This window comes from Canis lupus, chromosome 21 (assembly GCF_048164855.1).
Source record: "Canis lupus baileyi chromosome 21, mCanLup2.hap1, whole genome shotgun sequence".
Classification (NCBI taxonomy): Eukaryota; Metazoa; Chordata; class Mammalia; order Carnivora; family Canidae; genus Canis; species Canis lupus.
Window position 1 is genome coordinate 12,570,089 of NC_132858.1, and position 25,127 is coordinate 12,595,215.

The 25,127-nt window shown below is 47.1% G+C and overlaps 1 long non-coding RNA gene across 5 annotated transcripts in view; it reads right to left on the minus strand.

Moving 5' to 3' along the window:
- Positions 1-25,127, minus strand: part of LOC140612680 (uncharacterized) — a 45,918-nt gene extending 20,791 nt beyond the window's left edge. For 2 of the 5 annotated variants that reach the window (XR_012013843.1, XR_012013839.1), the window contains exon 1: positions 6-25,127. This is a non-coding gene — a long non-coding RNA (uncharacterized lncRNA). The remainder of the gene's footprint in view (positions 1-5) is intronic. The other 3 variants (XR_012013842.1, XR_012013841.1, XR_012013836.1) reach the window with 3 other exon arrangements.

Here is a 25,127-nt window from a genome sequence, read left to right on the forward strand (position 1 = left end):
CATACCTCTTCAACTCAAACCCCTGCTCCTACTTCCAGACCCTGGTGGAATCATGCTTCCTCATGGAAAGAACTTCCACCCCACAACTGGAAAGAACACCTGCTCCTGTAAACTCCCATGATTATCTCATGGTTCTATCTGAAGAATCTGCATGCCTACTAGTCCCCCCTCCCCTCAAATTATCTGCTTCTTCAAGAGAAACCATGTCCTATTCTTTTCCTAAACCTGCTCATAATTTATCCCTGGGCCTGGACACACAGTAGTCACTCAATATATGTTTGATAAATGAGAAACAACAAAAGAACAAGCACACTGATGTGCTCTAGTCAAGCAACACAGAAATAGCAAAGGGCAAAGGCTTCTTTCCCTGGTGAACCTGGACCAGGTATTTCTCTGAACCAACGACTCCTGGACCTTTCTGCAAACACAGGACAGGGCTGTGTTTATCCTGTTCTTTGATCTGGATCCCAAGCCTCTAGTTCCCAATGTACATGTCTCGCCCCAACAGGCCCCTCCCTATTGACCTGTAACCAGGTCGGCTTGAGATAAGTATGGGGCTTTACTCCATCAGCAGCTCCTCGGGAGAACAAGGAAATAGCCTCAAACTGTGGCATGGGATGGGAGTGAAGAATGTGGCCTTTGGTTCATCTGTTCCAATAGATAGGAGAGTTTTGTGCCTGTCAGGCCTGAGGCAGATGGGTAATAGAGAATATTAACCAACGCACCTTGAACAGAATCTAAGAGAATCTATCTCAACCAAAACTCAGATAGCTTTCGAGTTTGTTGAGTTGAGGTGTTGTTGGGGTTTTTTTTGGTGGGAGGGGGGCAATAATGGGTGCTTTTACAGCTTTTACAGACCTCCTCTCAAAGGAGTCTCCTTGGCTCCTTGCTAAAGGAAGAACAAGTCCCAAGAAAGCACTGGGTCCTTCAGGCACAAAAGGGAATGTGCAGATTTGTTACAGTTTTGTCCAGAGCTAGCCTTGTATGTGGGGTCTGGATTAGACTTTACCATCAGTTAGGTAGAAGCACTTCCCAGGCAGAAACGAATGGGAGGAAATAATTATCCAAAATACAGAGAGTTGTGTACTATGAGGTTCATTACAACATAATTTACCACGATTAAAAAAAAACTGTAAAAGTGTAGTAACTCTCTGATAAAAGTTGAATGATCAAATCAATTAGTGGCAACTCCTTAGCATAGATTATTATTGATAATATTTGGAGAATCTTTAATGGCACAGGGAAATACATATGCTATAAAGAAAAAAACTTGACATACTACCATATGTATAGTAGGTACAGGCTTAACTGTGTGAAGCACCAGATGGGGAAAAAGAAGCCAGATCAAAGTGCTGTGTTATCTCTGCACAGTGAGGCTCTGAGTTTATTCTCTTATGCACTTTTCTGTGAACGCTTTTCCAAGCTTCCTATAAGAATATATATTCCTTTTATAACATAGGAATCATAGAAAAAGGGAGCAAAGGAGAAAAGTAGGGAGGAGAGGGTCATTGTTAGAAGGGAAGAATGGGCAACAGGAAGTACAGTGCCAGGCCGAGGAAGAACAGACACCTTCATGGCCCCGCTCAGCTCAGGGGGTGGGGGACTGGAGACTGGAATACCTAGCTGGGAACAGGGACATGCTGGATCATAGGTGGGGGGTGAGAGACAGAAGCTAGGGCCTATGCTCAAGTCTTGAGGGGAGCTGAAGGGAGCAACAGGAGATTGGACCCCACTAGTGCAGCATGCCGCATGCTGGGACAGAATGCCATCCATCCCCGGGAGCCAGTGCCCAGCTGTGCAGAGCACATCTCTAAGAAGTCCTGGCTCTTCTCTCTCTCTCTCTCTCTCTCTCTCTCTCTCTCTCTCTCTCTCTCTCATGCACACACACACACACACACACACACACACTCATCTTGCAGCCCGGTGGTCTCATCTCAAGGTCCTCCCTCACAGGCAGCAAAAGGGGAGACTGGCTAGGCAGTTAAGACAGCTTGCTATCTGTAAACAGCCTCTGGTCCAGGAAGCTCCCAACCTCGCCACTCCCTCTCCCCTCTTCCTCCTCCTCTGCCTGTATCTCTATCCTCAGGTTGTTGGGTCTGGTTTCTTTTTTTTTCTTTTTTTTCCCAGTTCCCAGCAGGCCATTCCCAGTCTAGTGGATCTGCTATCTCTCAGCACCACCTGCTGCCCATTCTGGCTTCCACCAATGTCCCCTTTCAATTTCTTGAAGTCTCCGGGGCCCAGGCTTCTTATCACACTGTGTCCGTCCAGTGCCTGTCTTTGGAAAGCAGGAACTGAAGAGACAGAGGGTGTAGACTTTGCCCTTCTCTCCAGCCTCTTTCTATAAACCCCGAAAATGTTACAGCCAGAAGAGACCCCAGTAGACATGTAGGCCAGCCCCCTTGGCCTGCCCCCCCCCCCAGTCCTGTTCCACCAAGACCCTGGGGCAGAGACAGCAACCATAGCCCTCCTCCTGCCCCCACAGGATCCAAACCAATCTCTGTATACAAGATCTAAAAAGTCCAGGGTGTGCTGGGAGGGCAGACAGGACCATCCACTCTGCACAGATAAGTCACAAGGATTGCCACAGAGGGTTATACCTGTCCTAGAGCCCAGGACAAGACTCAAGTTGTCAGCTTGACCCATAAGCCACCCCCCACCTCCCTGCAGACAGGTCTTCAACCCCGAGTCATCAGAGCCCACCTGAAGCTCTTATCCTCTCCCATTACTCCCCTTTGAAGCCCATCACCCCTCCCAAAGAACTAAGAAAGCTTAACTCAGACTCTAAGCTAACTCCTTAGCTGACTCTCTAAAGGACAGTTGCACTACAAATGTTTGAGGGTCCTAGAAAATCCTCAAACTCAAGATGATCACAAGTGATATGACCAAACCTACTTTTAGGCAAGGTTACTGCTGCTTGCCTCTTATATCTTCCTGCTCAGCAGACCACCTAGAATCCCAGTAAAGGAGTAGGAATCCCAAGGAAGGAGACAGGTCTTAGAGAGGACAGGGGCTCAAGAGTGTCTTCCTAGTACTGCCTCTTCCATCTCTCCACCCCCACAAGGACGTCTAGCTCCTCCCCACCCTTCCTCTGCTTTGTCCTGAGGAGCATCGCCACTGATGGGACCTCAGTTTAAGTGGCCCAATGAACCTAACGAGAAGACTTGGTCATGTTTTCTTGGCTCTCCAGCCTGTGTGTGGCTGTAAGGAAGGGCAATCCTGGCATCACTGAGACAGGCTGTCGCTATAGTTAAACCCAGGTCCTACCATCCCTCACTGGCAACCCAGCAGTTCAACATTGATGACTGAGAAAAACAGGCCTACAGGACTCCAATGGATTGCTGGGAATTTGAAATACCTATCCTAGAAAAACAGGAGGGAGTTTGAAGTCCCTCCAGGCTTGAAGACAAGGTAAAAATCAGGAAGAGAAGGAAGATGAGCAAGATGGAAAATAGGACTGGGCCATTCCCAGAGCGAGTTTGCCATTTGTCACGTCACATGTGATGGCACGATGGCCGTATCAGCCCGAGGCTCCCAAGGGAAGCTCCCTCTCCCCCCACCCTCAGGGAGGCAGCAGCATGGAAAACGGAAAGAGCTTTAGATCCAGATGGACCTGGGCTCCCATCCCAACTCCATTTCTTCCTAGCTGTGTGATCTTTTGCAAATTACTTCAGTTTTCTGAGCCTCATCAGTTTTGCATCTATCAAGAGGAGGGACGGACACCTCCAAGTGTTTTATGAAAGCCAAAAGAGAGAAAATGTAAGTCAAACCCTGAAATACTTCCTGGCCTGGCACAAATGTCCAATTCAAAGTAGTGGGTTCTCCTTAAATCACATAAAATACAGGATCTTCTCGGGCCATGGATCTGGCTTCCCTTTAATTAAAACAAAATGTTCCCAACAGACAAAGGGGTTATGAGGACAGTTAATTCACTCACTCATTCAGTAAGTCATTTCCTCAACCACTCTTCATTGAGTGCCCCCTATAGAGCATGCCGTGGAACAAAACAAGGTAGCTGCCCCCATTCTAACTGTGGAGGAGAGAAAACAAACCGGTGAATATACAAAACGCCAAGCAGGTATAAGTGCTATTAAAAATAAATAAAGCATGGTGTGCAGAGAAAGAATGGCTGTTTTACATAGAATGGTCAAAGCAGGCATCTCAGCATCTCTGACACATTCCACTGAGACACAGGCATCTGAAGAAGTGAAGCAGCCAGTTGTGTGATTATCTGGAAGAAGAGCATCCCATAGAGAAAACAGTGAGCACAAAGGCCTGGGGGCGGTAGCATGTCCAGGTGAGGGAAGCAGACACCAACTACTGATGGAATGAGTTAAGAAGGAGCACCCTTATCCATCAGAGAGGACAACCAGAGGTTCACGGAGACCAAGGCCTAGAGATTGACTTTCAAGAATGGGTAGTATTTTGACAGGTGCAGATGGGGGAAGGGGGTCTCCAGGCAGAGGGCTTCTCCTTGCCCTTGAGTTCATGAGAAAGGAAACCTGAAGCCCACAGAAGGGCTAAAGTCGCACCATCAGTTAGTGGTGAAGTCAGAACAAGAACCTGTCCTCTGGATTCCTGGTGAGGCTTTATAACCAGCCTTGTTCTTCTTATTCAGAATACATGCAAGTCAGCTCCCCAGGGAGGCTCGTTCCCCACCAGTCTGGGTAGCTCACAGAACCTAGCTTAAGCGAAGGGGACTGCCTAGGAATTCTGACCAGCCCTTGCTCCATCTTCATTGGGGTTTTCTGAGCATACTAGCTGCCAGACAGCCCGGCACTGTGTTGCGACTCTGGAGAAGTGCCACACACAGTGATTAATACCCTATCTCCTAGCAAGTAATTATAATTAATGCAGAATATCAAATCAGGAAATCAGGCATTATTAGGAGGAATTAGCTATTTATTTTCATTTTCTGCTCGGCTCCCCCTCCCTACCTCCCACATCTCCTGCTCCTTCTGGTTTCCCAGACCCAGGTGGAAGAGAGGAAGAACTCGCTCTCCAAGTGTGTGGTTAACACCTAGCTTCTAGGCCCTGAGTTAGGTAATAGGAAGGCATGGATCCCCCAGTTCCTGTGCTCAGGGAGCTTATAATCTAGCAGAAAGCACAAGGCTTAGGCAGTAGCAACGATGGGAGTTAACAGAAGCTACGGCAGCAGGCAGCCCCTAAGAAGGAGCTCAGAGCTCTGCCTGAGAGAGCCAAGCAAGGAAGGCTTCCAGAGGAGGTAGCATTTGAGCTGGGCGTGGAAGGAGGGGCAGCTGCTTTCAAGGTGAGCAAGCCGGAGAAAGGCATTCCAGAAGCAGCTCTAAGACACAAGAGAAAATGGCCAAAGAGCAAATAGTGGAAAGGGGGAAGGGCAGTGAGATGAACATATTCCTGGGAAGTCCCAGGAGATGAGCCCCAGCAAATGTCTGGGGATCAGGAAAGGTGAAGACAAGTCCAAGAGCATGAACTGTAGGGGGGAGTAAGGGTGGGATGTGCTGAGAAGCTCAGGTCTGAAGTGGCAGTGGGTAGAGCAGTGGTTCCTCCTGCTATATATACTCCTGCTCCTGGAGGCTCGAGGGCACCCACTAGGCTTCTGACCACAGGAGCAATGGTTGGAGATATTTAGCTTGAGGGCAAGAAGAAAAGCAGAATCAGAAATGAGGGAGGCTGTAAGCTCCAGGAGACCAGGGCTGGCAGACTGTGTGTGCACTCAATGGTTATTTGATGATGGATATTTGCTGGGATAAACAAATTCCAGTAGCAGTGTGGACAATGGATTGCAGCAGATGGACTAGGGCAGGGTGGGCCATTGAGGAAGCTATCGCAATATTTCTGCAGGCAGACAAGACAGAGGGGGGAAAACCCAAGCAGAGATCCCTGACCCTGGTTACAGGGAGGATGCCGGGATCATTCCTGGGGAGGAAAAGATTTGGGGAAGAATCTGGAAAAAAGGACCAGTAGAAAACCCCCATAAAACAAACTACAAAGCCCCCAAATATCCAGAGTCCTCGTCCGCTGTTGCTTTGTCTCAGAAAAGTACAAATAGGAGAGTTGCTTCCCCAAGGGCCACCATAATAATCACCTTCCAAGGGAGAACGAAGTTTCTCGAACCCCCTAATCCCAATCATGACAGATTAAAGAAGCATAATCCAGCAGGCTGGTCTCAGGCACCTGGACTTGGGTGAAGAAGTATCTTGAGGATGAAGTGTCTGAGAAGCATGGAGGGTAGCAAGACAGCCTAAGGACTACAGTTGATGGGGCAGATGCCCCAGAAGCCTGCAGACATAACATCTAGGAGGTCTCCTCCAAAGTAGCTAGTGTGGGAGATTCTGATGTCTTGGCAGCCAAAACTCTCCGGGTCTGAACAGCCTCCTCCCGGCTTGGAGGGTCATCATGTTCTAGGGATTCAGGACTATGGACTCGGAAATATTCCCCACGGTGGAAGTCTAGCATCCTTTAAGAACTGATGCTAGACTTTGATTTTAAGGATTCTTGACCCTACCCCAGGATATCCAGGCTGAGACGCAGCCTTCAACATAAGGCCCTGGAGTCAGGGTTGTAGCTGCTCAAAAACCAGTCTTCCTCCAGTCTCAACAGCAATTTAGGCCAGTCCATTTGAGTGCAGCTTAACTGCTTTATCACCCCATTACTAAGCATCCAAGACCTTATTTCACAGCTAATGTAGCTCTAACCCTGCAAGGAAAGTATGATCCCCATTTTTCAAATGAAGAAGCAGGCTCAGAGAAGTGAAATGACTTTGGCCAGTGTCACATAGCAGCACAAAGGGCTCCAGCCCCAATTGGAGTGACTCTAAGGTCAGACACCAGATGCCTTTGTCTGAATGTCTACCTTAGTTGGGACGTTAAGGCACAGCGATGGTGCAAACTCTATTCTGGATGAGAAGTATAGTCGATTTTGAATTCACTGTATGGTACTGCTCCACCAAAAAGGAAAAAAGGAAATTAACATTTCTTGAGTTACTCCCTCATGCCAAAACATTGTCCTAGCCTTTCTGTGTGCTTAGTTTTATGTTAGAGCTCTTCATTCTGAATGCCTCTGCCCAGCCTTTGAGTTCTGCCCAATTTTGGACCCAAGTCCATCCTCCCCGCACCTTCCCCTGCAGACTCTTAAAAGTCTGTTTTCTCAGATCGGCTCTGTTCCTTCAACCAGACCAATCTGGAGCTGTCCCTGAGAACCACCTCCCCACCTGCCACTCCCAGCTGCACCTCCAACTACAAAGAAAACAATGACTCCATCTGCTCCCACAGCAGCCTCTGTTCCAAGCCCAAGCTGAGCTACACAACGAACCCTGGCAGGACACTGATCTCCTTTCACACCAGTATTCCTACAAGAGATCCTGGTTTGTTCTCCCATCTACAGTTTTCTATTATGAATTAACCCTATTCGTTACCCTAGCAATGGAGAGGAAGACCATCACCCAGTGGCACAAGACAAAAGGAAATCACATATGCACAGACTCTCTCTCTCACACACACACACAAACACACACACACACACACACAAAAGAAATCTATAGATGGAGTGACCAAGAGAGGGAAGCCCAGAGGTTTCACTGGTCTAGAAGTCCCCCCAAATCCTCAGGAGCCCTTTCCCCAGGACCTGCTGAGCCAGTTAATTACACAATAACTTTTCCCATAGAAAACTGTCCCCCAGTCGAAAGCCCCAAGCAAGTCAGCCCCCTTAGAGAATGAATGACTTGGCTTGGCAACCAGAAAGAGGCACTATCTCCAAAATGCTGCTATGTAAAATGGGGCAGCCATTTAGGTCGACTGAGCCTTAAATTCCTCATACATACACTCAAAATAATAATCTCAGCCCGGCCTACCTTACAGGGTTATTTTGAGGATCCAGTGAGATCTTAGACACAAAAATGCTTTGCATGTTGGGAGAGGAAGATGGAGAGGAGGAAAGCGGCAGGATATATAAATCAATAGAGGTCATATTTGACCCCAGGCAAGACCATGTGGTGCCCCTCCAATCTTGCCAGGTAGTATTCATTCTGAAAATGTATAGGCTACTGACTGTGCCTGAGGGCAGAGGTGCCAGTGTAGGGGGAAGTGATATTCCAAATTGCATGCTTCGACACTGGTGAGGTTATATGCAAATAGGGCCAGCCCACCCATCAGTACTACCAGAAGAATAAGCGGTAGGCCTTGAAAATGCATGAGCTCTGAAGACAAATACTTAAGGTCTTATGCCACTTCCTTAGCTTTTTGACTTTGTAGAGCCTCTATTTTCTTGTATAGAAAATGGGGACAAGATACCTAATTTATAGAGTTATGGCAAATTTGTAAGGATTATGTTAGATAACGTATGTAAAGTGCTTGGCAGAAATGGTAGTTAATAATAATTCCCCCTTTGCTGCTGCCTCATCCCTAAAGGTGAGGGAGGAGGCAGCACTGAATGGCTATTAATGAGAAATCCACAATCCACCTTACAATAGGCAGCCAGTGGGCCCTCAACAAGCTCACTAAGCATGAAATTGAGCAAGAATATTTATGTGTCCAGTTGAATGCTAATGAGGCTCTAACTAGGAAAGAAAGGTCTCCCTTGTTGCTGTGGGGATGGCAGGTCAGAAAAACAGGTGGAGAGAGGAAGGATAGCAGGAAAGCTAATGCTCAGGCCCAAAAAGCCAACTGGCTATGTCCCTACAGGCAAGTTCTGTAAGCCCTCTGAACACTCCTTTCCAGCCCAGGATGAAATGCTCAAGAAACTCAGGCTCGGCCATTTCCAAAACTAGAAGCGTCACAATCTGGGATTTCCAGGTTCCAATGAAATTGGATTCCTGGAAATTCTCATTCCAATTCTCAGGAATGAAAATTGTTGACTCCAGTAATCCTAAAAGATGGTCACCATGATTCGGGGCGTTCACCTCAGTGGGACAGTTGGGGAGTAGCAGTCATAGCCTCAGGGATCTCAAGGCAGAACTTGACGAGGAGAGGAAGGGAGGAAGGATGAGAAGGGGGAACAGCCTGGAATAGATTGACAACACTTTTAGCAGATGGGGAAGCCCAGAGGAAAGAGGGACAGTAAAAGGAAAAAATCCAGTGGGAGTCAAAACTGAAAGGTAGCTGTTCCTGATTGCATGCATAAAGGCAGACCAGAAAAGAAGGGCAATAACATTTCTTAAGCACTTGCTTTATGCTGGGTGCTGTACTAGGTGCTTTACAGATATTATTTCATCTTAACTTCACACTGTCCTTGTCAGGGCCAGAACTTTTGTCACCATCTCACCATTTCACGGATGAGGATCAGGAGATTTGAGCCATTGCATTACTTGCTCCATTAACCTTTTTTTTCTCCATTAGCTTTTAAACAAGGCAACAACCCCAATTTTGCTATTCCAATACTCCAACACTTGGTAAAGAAGAATTGCACAGCTATGTGACCCAGCATGGAGACTTTTCCCCTTCTGTTTGATACTGGTTCTCTCTTCTTTAGCCCTTTGCTCTTATCCATGGGTTTCCCACTTCTTGTTTAAACAAAAAAAACAAAAACATGTTATCAAAATACTTAAATGCAAGAGTAGATATCACATAACCCTTTTTTGTTTTTATTTTTATTTACTTTTATTTATTTATTTATTCCTGAGAGAGAGAGAGAGAGAGAGAGAGAGAGGCAGAGACACATGCAGAGGGAGAAGCAGGCTCCATGCAGTGAGCCCGAGTGGGACTCAATCCTGGGTCTCCAGGGTCAGGCCCTGGGCTGAAGGTGGCACTAAACCGCTGAGCCACCAGGGCTGCCCATAACCCTTTTTTTAAAAACTATATAAACACATGTTTTACGTGTTTAAATGCCTAGGTTACAAAATTCAGTACGTTTCTCAAGAACCCTAAATTTTTCATCAGCTCCACCCTGAATTTTTGTTTGTGGAGACATAAGCTGGTGCCATTGTCTTGACCTTGACCTTCAAAAAAGCCACCCACCGCACCCTCCTCCAGGCTCCTTCTCTCTCAGTGGCAGCTATTCCCCACAACCCTTCTCTGACTTCAACCATTTAGTACCCCCTGCAGAGGCCGTTCAAGTCAGGCAGAGGGGAAGTTTTAATGTGCCCTTAAACCTTCAGATTTTCAGAACCCCTGAATTCTTTCCCCTTGAAGAGCAGGAGACAGTAACAAGCATGGGAGCAGTCTGGATATGACCCTCCAACCATGAAAGTTCACCTACCAGGCTGTCTCCATTTAGCTGTTTAGAGACAATCCTTCTCCTCACTTACTAGTCTTTGCCTATGCCAGGCAGGGCCACCCCCCTCCACAATCTCCACACCCCCAAACATTGTCCCTTGCACAGGACCAAGCTTAACTAAATGCCACCTTGTCCAAAATGTCTTCTTGGATCTTCCCACTGCCTCAATCCCAAATCTGAAGAAACTGTTTTCCCTGAATTACTGTGGCATTAGCAGAGCCTATTAGCACTTTTGCCCTACAGTATGGACATTGTCTGTCCTTTCTCCCAGACTGCAAACTCTTTAAGGGCAAGACCTAAGTCTATCCTGGAAGAACGTCAGATGTGCTCTCCAGGTTCAGTCTTTTTTTTTTTTTTTTTTTTAAGATTTTTTTTTTAATCTGACAGAGAGCGAGAGAGCACAAGCAAGGGGAGCGGCAGAGGGAGGAGAGGCAGGCTCCCCACTGAGCAGATAGCCCAATGCAGGGCTCTATCCCAGGACCCCTGGGCTCATGCCCTGAGCCGAAGGCAGATGCTTAACTGAGTGAGCCACCCCAGTGTCCCTCTAGGCTCAGTCTTAACAAGGCAGCCTTGTATCTTTTACAGATTTCCCATATTCAGCGTTGAGCATCCCCCTAAGAAGGATTCTTCTCTGAGAGTAAACCTCATGAGGACAAGGACCATTGTGTTTTATTCACAGACATCTCCAGCCACTGGCAGAGAGTCTTCTTCAGAGAGGCTCTCAGTAAGTATGTTTCATAAATGATGTCTCCAGATCAGGATTTCCTAAAATGATTCATCACCCTCAACCTGTGTCAGGGCTAATCTTCTAGGATCTCATACTCCCATCCCCATGACTAGCAGCAGATTTCTGATAAGATGCTTTTTTCAGGGTGCCTTGGCAGCTTGGTTTAGCATCTGCCTTCAGTTCAGGTCATGATCTCAGGGTCCTGGGATCAAGCCCTGCATCAGGCTCCCTACTCAGTGGGGAGTCTGCTTCTCCCTCTCCCTCTGCCCCTCCCTTCTGCTCATGTTTCTCTCCCTCCCTCCCTCTCTAATATTTTTTTTAAAAAAAGACTTTTCGCTGATTAGAATAACCAGCCCCTTTTAATCTGCTATGCAACCAGAAGCAACGTTATCTGCAATGCCAGTCTACTTCTCTGATAGCCTGTTACTACCAGGAATCCTATCAGGGAACACAACATTGGGGAGAGCAAGAGTTTTTTAGAATTATTTTATTAACGGTCCTAGAGCTCTTATGTGAGATAACATCATGTGAAAACATTGCTAAGGTATAAAGCGTACTTAATAAATCTTTTTTCTTCTTATAGAACATACAAAACACAGTTTAAACAAAGTTTTCCGTAGATATTTAAGTTCTTTCCCATCCGTGCAAATGCAGGCAGGTCTGGGTACAGAGGCCCGCCTGGAAAGGTAAGGATACAGATAAGGACACACGTGAATGAAGTGACATGCATGAGTGAGGAAGACTCCATAGCCGATGGGAAAAATTTAGGTTCTCAAAGAACTTTGAGCTGAAGTGAGGCAGTTTGAATGAAGTCGGGAACCACCCCCAAGAGCCACAGTGACATAAACTGCCTAATAAATCCCAGTCAGTATCATTCATTATGCTATTAGCACATTTTAAGCCCTATGATCTTTACAGCAACACTGATGACATTGATCTGAATATCTTTCCACACATTTTTCACCCCTATCAAACCAGACCCAGGCACAACAAAACTAAGGATGCCTAATTTTTAGCTTTTCTGTATCCTTAGACTGTTATGATATGGTTAACATGTAAAAATAATTAAAGGCATCGGAGTAAGAAGTAAAACCCCAGGGAGGCTATTAACAACTTAGCATGTTCAGCTCATGAGTGAGGGTCAGTTCATCCTTATCATTTAAATGAGTATGAATTAATTCTCCCCCCATACCCCGAAAAGTAGAGATGGTGGTCTCCTTGATGGAGACTTTGTTACTGAGAAAATGTCGATGTCTCATGACCTTGAGTTGTGAAAGAAGATAAGGGGACCTCTACAAAGGCATTGTTTGCATAGGCGTTGCCAAAGCATTCAATGGTCAGTCATCCAACGCTCCACATTCAGTGAATTCATCCAGCTATTGACTGAGCACTTACTAGGTGCCAGATGCGGAGATACAATGGAATATTTGAAAGACCATGTTCCTGCTTTCATGGAGCCTGTTCATCAGTGGGAAGGTGGACAGTAATCAAGGAAATAAATAATTTCAGATAGTGATGTGTGCTATGAAAACAAGGTGGAAGGCATGACTCCTACAGCAGAGGCAGTATTAAGTAGAGGACACAGGGAAAGTTTCTCTGAAAATGCAAACATTTGAAACTAACCTTAATGTTGAGAAAACTCAGGTCAAAGATCAGAGGAAAGAATGTTCCAGACAGAAGCAACAGCTAGGCAGATTCTGAGAACAATACATTTGGAGTATTTAGAGACTAGAATGCATGGAGCAGAGTGTGCAGACAGATGGGTGACGCCAAAGAGGTAAGCTGGGATGAGTCAACTCTGCATCTTGTAGGCAATGGCAAAGAGGTTGGATTTTATTCCAGGCTCAAAGGACAACCAGAGAAGGGTTTTAAGCAAGGCAGAATTGGATTTACATTTGCAAACGATCACTCAGCTGTTATGTATAGTGTAGATATAGAAGCAAGAGCAAAAGCAGCGAGGAGGCTATTCTGATCAATCATCTAGGCTGGCCATGATGGTGGCCTTGCCTGAGGGTAGTAATAGTGGAGCTGATGAAGAAGCAGACAATCTGGGAATGTATTTGGGAAGAAGCATGAACTTCCTTGATAATGACTTGGGTGTGGAAGTGTAAAGAAAGTAGACAAATCAAGCCCAGTTTTAGGGCTCTGAAGAAACATAGGTCCCATTATTACTACAGAGGACATCCAGTAGGAACATTTCAAGGGTGGAATTCGAAAGGAAAATCAAGGGTTTTGTTCTAGCAATGACATATATGAAATTCCTGCTAGATACTCAAGCAGTCTAAAATTCAGTCTGGACTTTATGAGATATAAACTTGGGGAGTCATTGACATATAATCTAAAATCATAAGTCTGGTTGAGGTTAGAAGAGTATAGAAAGGAAAAAAAAAAAATAACCCAGGACCTAGCCTCAGCCCATAGTGGTCACTGAGAAGTGGCTAGTGGGCCAGAAAGAAAACAGAAGAGGGTAGTGCCAACGAAGGCAAAAAGGAGGAGGTGCCAACTCATGTTTAATGACCATCCAGCCCTCCACACCATCAGTGCTGAAAGTCCTGGGCCAGGCACTGGGATCATAGTGATGGACAAGACATGGCAAGGAACTCTAGTGGACTCAGGGTGTCGTGACGCCCAGAGAATGGGAAATTTAAATTTCATTTCTTGGCAGTACAGCTTCTGATCCAACTATGGAAACACCAGAAAAAAAACCAGAACACAGACCAATTGAAAAAGAAAGTTAAAGCTACAAGACAATAGTTGGAATCCTTCTGTTTTCTGTGAAAATCAGCAAATCTTTAAACATAGGCTGTGACACAACCTAAGAGTTATTGAACTTGTATTCTATTCAACTTTTAAGAGGCTTTAGTCTTGCAAGTAAGACTTACAAGACTGTCAGCTGCCCAATGGCATTTAGTGTCCCCAGCAAAACACTCTGGATGTTGATGGTAGAGAAAGAAGGGGATCGCACCTGATATTTCCCTATTATCCCTCAACACGAGTGTGCAGGGTAAATCCTGTCAATAATGACATGAACAACTCTGAAGACAAATGGTAGTACCAAAGAAGGAATCCTTGAGGCTCACTGGGCTTAGATTCAGGTGGTCACTACTGAACATTAATAATAGTAGTGGGGTGGGGTGGAATTTGTGCAGTTGGTTGTTTTTATATATATATATATATAAAGATTTATTCATTCATGAGAGACACACAGAGAGAGAGAGAGAGAGAGAGAGAGGCAGAGATACAGGCAGAGGGAGAAACAGGCTCCATTCCATGCAGGGGGCCCAATATGGGACTCAATCCTGGGTCTCCAGGATCACACCCTGGGCCAAAGGCAGCGCTAAACCGCTGAGCCACCTGGGCTGCCCCTGCCCCACACTTATGAGGGACATTGATGACCAAGAGCAAATCCAGAGAAGGATGAGCAGGACTTAAAAATATATTCTAGGAAGAACTGTAGGGAGGCTGGGGGGAGGGGAGAGAATGAAGTAGCCAATAAGGTTTATAATAAACAGTGGGGACATTTGCTTGCTTTCTTCATCTATTTATGTGAACATGAGATTTTGGACTTTCACAGGGTACTGAACCACTGAACCAAAACCAGTGGGTCCTCGTTCTAAGCAAAGCAGATTTCAGTTCAGTACAAATAACTGTTAAAATAATTGCAATTGTCATGCAACAAAATAAACTACCCTGTGAAGCTGAGAGTTCTCCATCACAAGACTTTGAAATACAGGTTGAATGACTGTTAACACCTGCCAAGAAGCACACCAGTCCCCCATCTCAATTCAGAGACCAAGGGACCAGCTTTGTAACAAATCTATTAAGAACCACCCAGTGGTGTAACTAAGTCAAATTGCTGGTGGTCCTGCTCTGCCCTGGGAACCTGGGTTCTTGCATCTGGGCCTTTGACACTCTTTCTGATAAACAGGTCATTTCCACAAACACTAGTGTCAATAGCTAAAGCCACTTTTTCTTGGTGGTCCTCAAGAGCAAGCTGGTATCTTGGTTTTCATTCTGTCCACTATATTTCTTAAGCTGGAATCTTATCTGTGAACCTCAGTGTCTATAAGTAGGTTTCCAAGACCACTCTCAAGGGTAAGGCTGTCCAAACCTCCAAGGTATCAAATCAAACAGCTGCCGGCCTGCATGAATGCCTGTTATCCACTGCCAAGAGACTTGATACCAGGCCTGGCCATCAATTTTAGGGCGACTAACGAAACTTCCTATCGTTAGCTCCTGATGAATTGGACTTCAAGTCACCCACTATACAAAAAATAAACAGTCCTAGCCCCACCCCCCAAAAAAAACCCAATCTAGCAAGGAAATCATCATCTTAGCACACTGTTCATGCCATGAATAGAGGCATATGAATGAAAAATTAGAATACACAGTACTACCGAAATAGAAGTCATCAAAAATTCCTTCCTGATGTGGCAGTAGAGAAGGCTCTCAGGACAGACTTCAGAGGATATGGCTCTTGAGCTAGTTTTGAAGGAGGAGTCAAATTTTGCCACTTGGAAAATGTGAAGGAGAGGAAGGTACTGCATTCCCTGCTGACAAAAGAGCTTGAAACACAGCCGGAGGCATAAAACTCCCCGACATAATCAGGAAGTTGGGACTAAGTAGTCCACAGTGATTAGAGCAACAGTGGCTGTGGCTGGTGTCTCTAGCAGCTGCCCAGCCTCCAGGAGCCCATTTTGTCCCAGGTACAAAGCCGTTCAAGTTGGCCCACCCTGTCAGAAAGAAGAGCAACACAGTGGAGAAGTTAAATGGCTCAAGACTCCTCAGCACCAGTGGTGGCCAGTCTGCCCCTAGAAATGCATCTGAGGAACAGGGTTTGTTCTGAGATTATATTCTTTCCATTTTTGTGGAGTTAAAAGAGCCTTTTTAAAAAGCCTTTTGCAAAATGACTTATAATAGATCATGTTTAGATTTTTAATATTCTGACCTAAGAAATTGTTAGTCCCCCAAATTATAGAGGGGAAATTTTGCTATTTGTGAATCCAAGCCCAGGAACCACCAAGAGTGAAAGCCTTTGAGGTACTTTCCAACACCTACGTTTCCAAGAACCGGGACCTGCATTCCAGACTCCCAGTCCCCTCCTTCATGGGTCAGATGCAGGGTTTCCTGGCCAAGTTCAGGAAACCTTCTGAACGGAGTTCAACCTTCTTCTGCCTGAGTTCAACCTCCTCCCACCAATCCGCGGCACATCCCAGATGACAGATTGCTGTGGAGTAACTTGGAGGCTGTTGGGTCCCTGCTGAACTCAAGAGGCCTCTTCATGACACTTACAACATGTAACAAATCAGCTCAGAGCAAAGAGGTCAATCAGAAGAGATTTTACAGATGGCGAATCTCATCTGCTGCCAGGAGTGCTAGTTTTCCTTCATTTAGGTTCTAACTCTCCTCTGTTGCGCCCCTAACTTTAACACTCTTCCCGGGCCCACCACTACACCCACCTCAATTCTCCCCCAACCCTGGGAAGTCGTCCTCTCCCTCTCCCTTCCAAGTGCAATGGAATGGTAGTCTCTAACTATGCTGTGTTCTCTAGCGAGGGGTCAGGGATCCTACTTGCCAGAACTACAACTTAAAGACTCAAGACTTAAGGACTTTCTGAGGAAGAAGTACACATGGGTTCCAAAGCAACACAGCCCTTGCACTAGGCTACCTCGGCTATACCCTTCACTTTTCTTCTTTCTTCTGCCTCCTTTCCCTTTCCCTTTTCAATACCTATCCTATCCCTATTCTACATAGTGGTAATTTGGGATATATTCTGCTTCTCTCCTTTAAATCTCCACAAATTCAGACCATCTTATACTCTACCCTCTACCTCTGTGGTCCTTGTTCCGCAGTAGGACCTAACTTTGTGTATTTACCCACATGGTAATTCAACAAACGATTTATTTCAATTCAATAAATACCTATTTATTGAGCTCTTGCAATATGCTGGACATTCAGGATACAGAGATAAAAAGAGTCTGCTCTCTGCTCTCAGGGAGGCAGGCAAGGGAAGAAGCAGTCTTCTGCTTGGCTCTGACTCAAATTCTCTCCATTCTCCACCTCTCTCCCTGTGCATAAAGCTGAGTCCCCATGGGTAATTGACAGGATGAGGAATAGATTTTCACCAAGATGGTGCCTTCTGCAAGCTTAGAAAGTTTAGCAGAAGGGGATTTATATGGTTCTAGTTGTTTTTCCCCCTTCCCACCTTTTAAAAGCTCTGAAGACATGGTAAATATAACTTTGGATCAGCAGAATCCTTTTGATTGGCAGCTGGTATAGGAGGGGTAACTTGGAGGACTTGACAGCTCAGTAGATATAGTCTTTTCTGGGTTTCTGCTTTTCAGTCATCATCTGGTTTTCTCTGTGTCCCTCCTTCAGCTCACCTGATTTCTTCCCCTTCAAGATAGAAAAGCTCCAAAACACACAGGCCTCTGCCACCACTCAGCTGTAAGAGCAAGCTTGAGAAAGCAGGAGGAGCCACCCTGACCGTGTCATGCTTCAGGTGGAGACCCTGCTTCTGAATCTATACCTTTCAGAAGAGACTTTTCCCATTCATTAGAAACTTCCCACGTAGCATCTCTGGAGGAGGGACCCAGGCCCACTCATGTCACGCAATCTTCATAATGTCCTCACCCATGACCTCACTTAACTAAGCCAAGGACCTACCATTTCCTAGTACGTTCACCCGAGATTCTGACCTGCCCAAGGTCAGTATTTGCCATTCTTCCTCCAGCCCCTCTCTGGCATATTTTTTCACCAATGTAGTCAGGAGATACAAACTCAGGTCAAATTAGAAGCTTCATACCCCAAAGCTCTCCTCTCCCAATAAAAGCCACCTCTGCCCTTTGCTGTCATCTGCATTTGTTTTGCTAAATTAAACCTACCATTCTTCCAACACCACACTGATCTAAAGAGAGGGCTAAAGAGAGAAAAGCAGAGCTGGGATAGCAAAGAGACCAGGAAGGAGTGAGTATCTCTTAGAACTAAGAAAAGGGACCAGGCACACTATACCTGAGCACCTGTCATGGGCAACTCCCTTGTGATTGTGTCCACCATGTCCCCAGACACTGCAGCCCGACGTTCCCATTGGGATTAAGGCACAGTGGAGAAAACTCAAATCAAGAATGAGTTCTAAGTGGCATGGGAGGAATCTAACGCTCCCCCTCCCTCTGCTCATCTCCCAACCCTTGTCCTCCCCGCTCCGAACCAACGTCCTCCCCTACACCCATAGTCTGACTAGGGCTGACTCAGAAGGGTACTATGATTCCCTTACTTCCTCTCTCCTCACTCAACTCCTAAGCCAGCCCTCCCCACACACACTCAAGCGCTTTGCCCTTCACATCCTTCTCTTCTGGGCTATCCACAAAAAGCACTGTCTTTGTTACGTTAGACCCGAGGAAGAGAGACAAAGGAGGCAGCTGGTGGGAGAGCTCTACCTCCATCCACTACATGCCCCATTGCCCCTTCCACGTCCCCCCAACAGACTGGAAATCACGAGTAATGAATCCTGACCAAGTTCAGGTCTGTTTCTGTGAAAGTGAAGGCCTCTGAGCTGGAAAGATTTACCCGAGATGCACAGTGTAAATAAACAGTTCTTCCTGAAACCCGTGACACTCTGGGAAGGCTCTAACCTGTGCTCTGCCAATTAGCTGAACTATTGTTGGTGGAACACAAAAATGTGGTGGGTACTTTTTTCTAGACTGTCTGCCTCTCTCTTTACCTATGTTAACTTCATGCTGTGCTTCTGTCTCTCTCCTCTGGTCTCACTGTTTTTCTTTCCCTACTCTTTATCTCCCATCTGGCATTTTCCCCCCTCATGAGAGCCGGGATTGCAGTAGGCAATAGTAGCTGGGATTGCGGATGGCAGTAGGGATTCAGAAGAGCTTTACCAAATCCCTGAACCTCTGGAGTCCATGCATGGTGTGGCCCATGGGAGGTGCAGCAAAGAGATGATCCCTAGCATTTCCTACCATTGCGTTGCTCCACCTCATCCACTTCCCTGTTATCCAAACGGAGACCAGTCACAGCACTCAAGAGCCGCCTCCACCCTGGCCAGAGGCCTTCTCCGGTGGGCCCTTCCAACACTCTCTTAACAAACTCTAGGAGCCTATCAGGCCCATTGCGGCAGCCAACCAGCCACAGGCACGTTCGACTCCAGCCTGCTGAAGGCACCATGATCCTGCCCTTCCTGCTGCCTTACTGTTATCTAGTCTGTTGACATTATCATTGGTTCCATTTACAATTCTAGACTAGAAACCTTCTTCTATCATCCGTCAGTGAAGCTGTCCCTTTCCTCACCAATTCCCTTGCTGGCCACTTGACCTCACCTCGCCCAATAATGGAGAAGCCAGGGTATGGAAGGGAGGAACTGGAAACTCTGGAGTCTAGAGAAATCGAGAAGATGAGAAGCAGAAAGCACCCACTTCCTCAAGCATGTCAAGGGAACAAAGACGCTAGTCCCCTTGCTTGCTCGTCCTCCCTAAAAAGGTACCTTGTATCTAGAAATGTGATAGAGTTCTTCAGTAAATTACCCCAAACTGCAATCATGACTGTCATGGTGTAGTGACTTGACAAGAAACTGTCTTGGCCTAGAAGTTTCTGTCCCACAGTGCTGTAACTGGGGGACCCGTGGCCTGTCACTGGGGCCCAGGACACACTCAAGCTACTTCAAGAGATATGCCGTTCTCTGGAGAGCTTTCTCCTCTCCCCGGCCAGAAGGTTCCTTGGAAGCCCATTTGCTCACACCAACTGAGACCCTTTTGCTGAAGACTCCTCCAGCCAACTGATCCTCATGAGTCACCTCAGTCAGAGTATCTTAGTTACCTTGGAGACACTCAGAACTTGGGCTCTGCTACCCACATTCTGCACTCACTGCCCTGGAAGGATGATGCCCTGAGGCGCTGGCCACACGCCCATAAGCCTTCCAACATCCAGGAAGACTCCTGAACAGACCACTAGACTTCAGTTCTTGCTGAAGGCAGCCCCTGCCCTGCCCACACCCTTCTCTTCCCCCCGCTGCTTGCCTACCATTTTAGCTGTTCTTTCATTTGTATATACTATTAACAAATACTGTATGCTTTTAGATTAAATATGGAGTATGTTCATGTTTTCTTTGAGATTTAGTTTGTGTTATTAGACTCCAAACCCATCTTCCTTGGGAAGAAATGACCATTCTTTTCCTTTGAGAAAAAATTCCTTCGACTGTACTTGTATTTTCAGTATTAATTTTGGAAAACTGTGGAGACTGAGAGGCTGGGAATGCGTGTTGGGGGGCGAGGGGGCCTAGCAGTCTTCAAAAAGGGAACAAAGATGGACATGTGAACTTTGGACAGCATTTGCCTTTTCTTTGCTAATGACCGGACATCTGAGCTCTCTGCCCACCACAGTGACAAGTCGAACTCTCCTCCCCACCCCCAAAACAGCCCCTCCACAGGTTAGAATGGAAGGGTCACAGGGCTCTGCACCCCAACTAGCTGACAAAAAGAAGTCTAAGCTAAAGCACGAAACCCTGAAAAGCAGAGAAGCCATCTAGAGGATGAAGGAGACCGGAAGTAAAAAAACTAAAAAGATGAGCTTTCCGGGGCAGAATGGGAAAGGCTGGCCCCACCCAAGAAGGGCAAAGAAGACGCTACAGTGGGGGAGATAGATAAGCCCCAGAGTCTGGAAAGAATCCATTTCCCACAAAAACCAAACTGAGAACAGGTTTGGAATCCAATAGAGCCAAACAGCTAATAGCAAAGTGTAGGATCACGGCGGGTTACAAACCAGTCAAAAAGATCTCTTGGCTTCCATCTTTCACATTTTCTTAGTTGAACTGGTTGTTTTACTTTATATTTCCCTGATAAAGTTCCTTTGAAAAAGCCCAGTCCTTTCATAGGCTGCTATGGTGAAAGAAAGAGCTCTACTCACTCCCGTGGCAACAATAACACGGCAGCCAAATTGGCATCATAGGGAGTCCCACACCCCCTTCTCCTGCCTGGCCTGCACTTCTCAGAAGAGGGGCTTTGAAGGAGGAAAGGAGAGCTGGACAGAGAAGGACAATAGTAAGAAAGTGCACCCCGAGGATGGGGAGTTTTTATTTCCTTTGAGACTTAAACCACATTACATGGTATTCCTCCCATCTTCAAACAGGAAAACAATTTTCCTGGCTGCTAAAAGCATCCAGTACCCATCTCCGTGTCTGTGGCCTCTGGGCAGACTCGATTTCTCGATTTTTTTTAGCACAACCACCCAAAGAAAAGAGTGGAAGGACCCTGAGACAGCTCTTTGCCCTTACCCTGTTTGCATTCCCAGCTGCTTTTGATCACCTCTTATATCCAACCTGTCCACCCCTCAACACTCCCCTCCTCTCCCAACCAGATTATTTCAGCTGATTTAAGGGATAAGGACTCGCAACCCCTTCCCGCTCCTTACTCTGCATTTTAGCCCCCATTGTGTCTTTCTCCATAGTTGCCCATGTGGAGGGGAAAGGGGGCAGTTGGCATGATTTGTTCCCCAGAAATGCTCTTCATTGCCAGGAAGCTAGTACCAGCCACTGTCTCTGAATCACTTCAACTCCTCATTAAGTGGAGGAGCCATTATATTTAGCAAGTAGAGGCATCCACTGCAAATTTCGCTCAGGGAGTATTATGGTCGGAGCACAGGGCTCTAAATTCTTGATTGAGGAGGTAAATATCCCTTGAGAACGAGCATAATCACTATGATGAAAAGCAGCCGCAGAGATGCAGAGGCTCTGTTACTGTTTCAGTGTATCTGTCTTTCCATCTCTATGTATGGTATTATCGTGGCTCGGGCTCCCTCTAGCCCTGTCTCCCCTGTTCTTTCCTCCCTGCCCTCCCTCCCTGCTCCTCATTTTACTGTAAGACACAGGATGATAGGCAGAGGCTGAGAAGGATAGGAAATCAGGTCTCCTGGACAGGCCAGCGGCAGGTCGCAACCTGGGGAAGGGAGGGGATTTGTGTGTCTGCCTGCCCTTCCCCACAGACTGTGTTTCTCCCTTCAGAAGTTCTGCCTACTTGACATTCCTTCTCAGCTCCTCACACCCCCCTCGTGCCCATCAGACCTGACTGCTCCTTCTGGTAGCAGGAGGAAAGGCCTTGGTTATAAGATACGTGAGATCAGGGATGCTGAGCTCCCAGCCAGCCAAGCAGCCCCCTTCCTCCTGAGCATTTGCCACATTTGGGAACACACCAGGCCACTGCCCAGGGAAGGCATTCGCCCCCCATCCCCACACAGAAAACCCCATTTCCTTTATGGACATACTTCCCACACATTGAGAGGGGTTAGCTGACAGTAGTACTATAGAGGATGAAGGTCATTTTCTGGAAACCTGGGCCCATTCTAAACATCCTTGGTGTTGCATTAGCATCATCTAAGGAAAAGGAGCCAAGAGAAGCCTCCTTTGATGACCCAAAGAAGAATCAGCCCGACTGGATTCCATCCCTCTCGGGATTCTCTAGCACATTCGTTTGCCTGTCTCACCTCTGTTTATGTCCTCTTCTTTACCCCTGATCCATTCATGACCCTTTCTGCCTATCTGGTTTCCCTCGGAGGGGAGGGGTGAGTACTCTCCCCCACCACCAGTGGCCGGCTTCCAGGCCATTTATTAGTAGCTGTGTTGTGTCCTCCTTGCCCCGGCCCTGCTTCCAGCCTAGCCTCCTGCCTGGGTCCCAACTCAGTTCATCAGAGGCATTTCTAGTCACTGACAGCGGGCAAACCTCCCAAGATCAGCAGTGACCACGCTTGACCAAGGGCCATCACCTCCACGGCTCCACGCCCAGGCTAACTGGCCCTCTCACAATGGGTGCTAGACCACTGCGACAGTGCCCCAACTGTGATGCCACTATCTTGTCACATCCCAGCATGATAAACACCGCTGCTCCAAAGCAGCTCATTTTGCCCTTTCTCCCACTGCTTGTTTCGACCCTTGGTCCATGGAGGTGAAAGGTAAAAAAGCAGCTTCCAGAAGCTGACTTTCCTAGATTTGGCTCTTACAAGTACCCCATTGCCTAGCTCATTTGCCCGGATTTGAACCCCATGATAAGATCATTGGGAGCTGCCTATGCACCCCAGTAAGATTCCGAAGGGTTTCTATAAAATGAGTATAAGTTAGCATAACTGTATATGTAATGCTTCCTGGAATCTGGGAAGACTCTGAGAACTCTAAATTTTCTTTGAAACTTAGTAGAGTCATTTCAGTGGAAGTAGAGATAGAAAAGACTGTGAAGACTAACTAGGCAGCTAAGTTAGCTCTTTTCAGGGCTACCTCACTTAGCTCTCCCAGTCCTGGCTCAGGACCTATTGCCACTGGTCTCCATTTTGCCTCAGTCCCTTCCATCCTCATCTTTGTCTTCTTTTGTCTAGCCCCTCACATGGCCTCCTGTATCTCTCTGGCCTTCTAGGTCCCCCTGAGACCCTTTTTTCTCCCCAGACATTAGGGACCAGAGCCCCTCCACTTGTGTAAGTCATCCAGGTGGCTTTGTGCACCAGTTGTGGGCCACCCGGTTGCCCAACCTTGGGCACACTAAGGGTAATTTGGGGACTCAGGAGCATTCTTCACTCTTCTTTCAACATCACCTCCTCTTGGCTAGCTCAGCACTGCCCATGATGCACCCCCCAGCAAATGCCGCTGATTCAGTGACTCACTAAAGGGGAACATGGAAACTTGTGAAGATAGGGAAAGCAAAGCCAAGGGAAATGGAATATAGGATGTGGGCAGTTTCCTTTTCTTTGTTCAGAACCTTTAGGAATGGTACTATGTACTCTCCAGAGTATTCAGGAGCCTCCATTGATACACCCTTCCTGTCAAATGGAAAGTGGTTTTCTTGTCTCAGGACCTCCTGGGGGAGCCTTGCCCTCTCAGGCCTCAAAGGCCACTGGTCCCTGAGAAAGTCAACACTTCTGCCAATGATTGATGGGAACTTCCAATGGAGTCTTGAATCTCACCACCATTCATCCCCTTTGCCCAGGAGACGACAAGGTGGGCTGCTCCCCTCTCGGCCCCACCCCAGCAACCATGACAGCTGTAATGCATGAGATGACATAGTTCACCCAGTGCCTGCCCACACCACTTCCCATTCTCCTCCTCAGCTACACCACCGCTCCCCGCCCCACCCCCCCCAACCTCACATCCACCTGGCCTTAGCTACAATCAATTTGGGAAGGACAGTGGCTCCTCAGTCCTACATCCCATCCTTTGGGCTCCCAGCTCCAGCACTCACCAACACCCTTACTCTTTAGTTCAATCCTCCCTCCCCATTCCCCAGCGGAGGGGTAGCTTCTGTGATTCTCAAAATTACAGGGGAGACAGAGAAAACAGCTGGAATAATGGCCTGTTGTCCTGGCTTCTCTTTATCTGCACTCAGTACCTAGTCCACGTGAACCACCAGACTCAAGCAGCCCCTCGCCCACCCCTCCAAGAGGAGCAGTAATAATAGCTAGCACTTACTGAGTGACAACTATACGGCAAGCACGCATTTGCCTGGCTTTTCTGGGACACCAGCTCTAAGTCCCCGTGACAGATTCTCTTTCCTTTGCCATCCTTCCCATCTCTTTTAACTCCCTGTCTCTCTCAGGTCTCTCCACCTCTGGCTCCCTCCTTCTAAAAAGCTATGTGGTGATCCACCGCCATTCTTCCAGAGGCCACGTCTCCTGTGGTCATGCTCTCGGAGGTGGGGGCCCTCCAGCTCTGCGCTCCAACCATCCCTTAGGAAGCACTGCACAACTCAGGCCTCCCTTCTACCATCCAAGCCAGCTCTTACTTGAGAGGCCTTTGCAGAGAGACCAATTTCCACGTGCAAGAGCACTGCAAACACTGCCTCGCCTGCCTGCCAGCCTGCCCCCCACCCTCACCCCCACCCCCTGGGCCTTTTTTTATAGAGTCCCTAACAGTGGGCCCATCATTTCCCCACCACCACCACCCAGGTCACACATCCAGGCCTCAGGAACAGCCTCACAAGATCTTCAACAACTGCAGAAAACAAACGCAACTCTGGCCTCCTGAGGGCTGCCTGAGTCCCCTCTCCCAGCCACCTCTCCTCCCTCCCTCGGGCCCTCTCACGTTCCCACAACTTCATTACAAATCAAGCCCGTTTATTACAGTGACTCATTTAGAACGACAAAACTGTATTCTTTCTGAGGATTCATTTTGTACTTTTAGACAACCTCCATCCCCTCCGACCCCGCCCCCACAAAAAAAAAAAAAAAAAAAAAA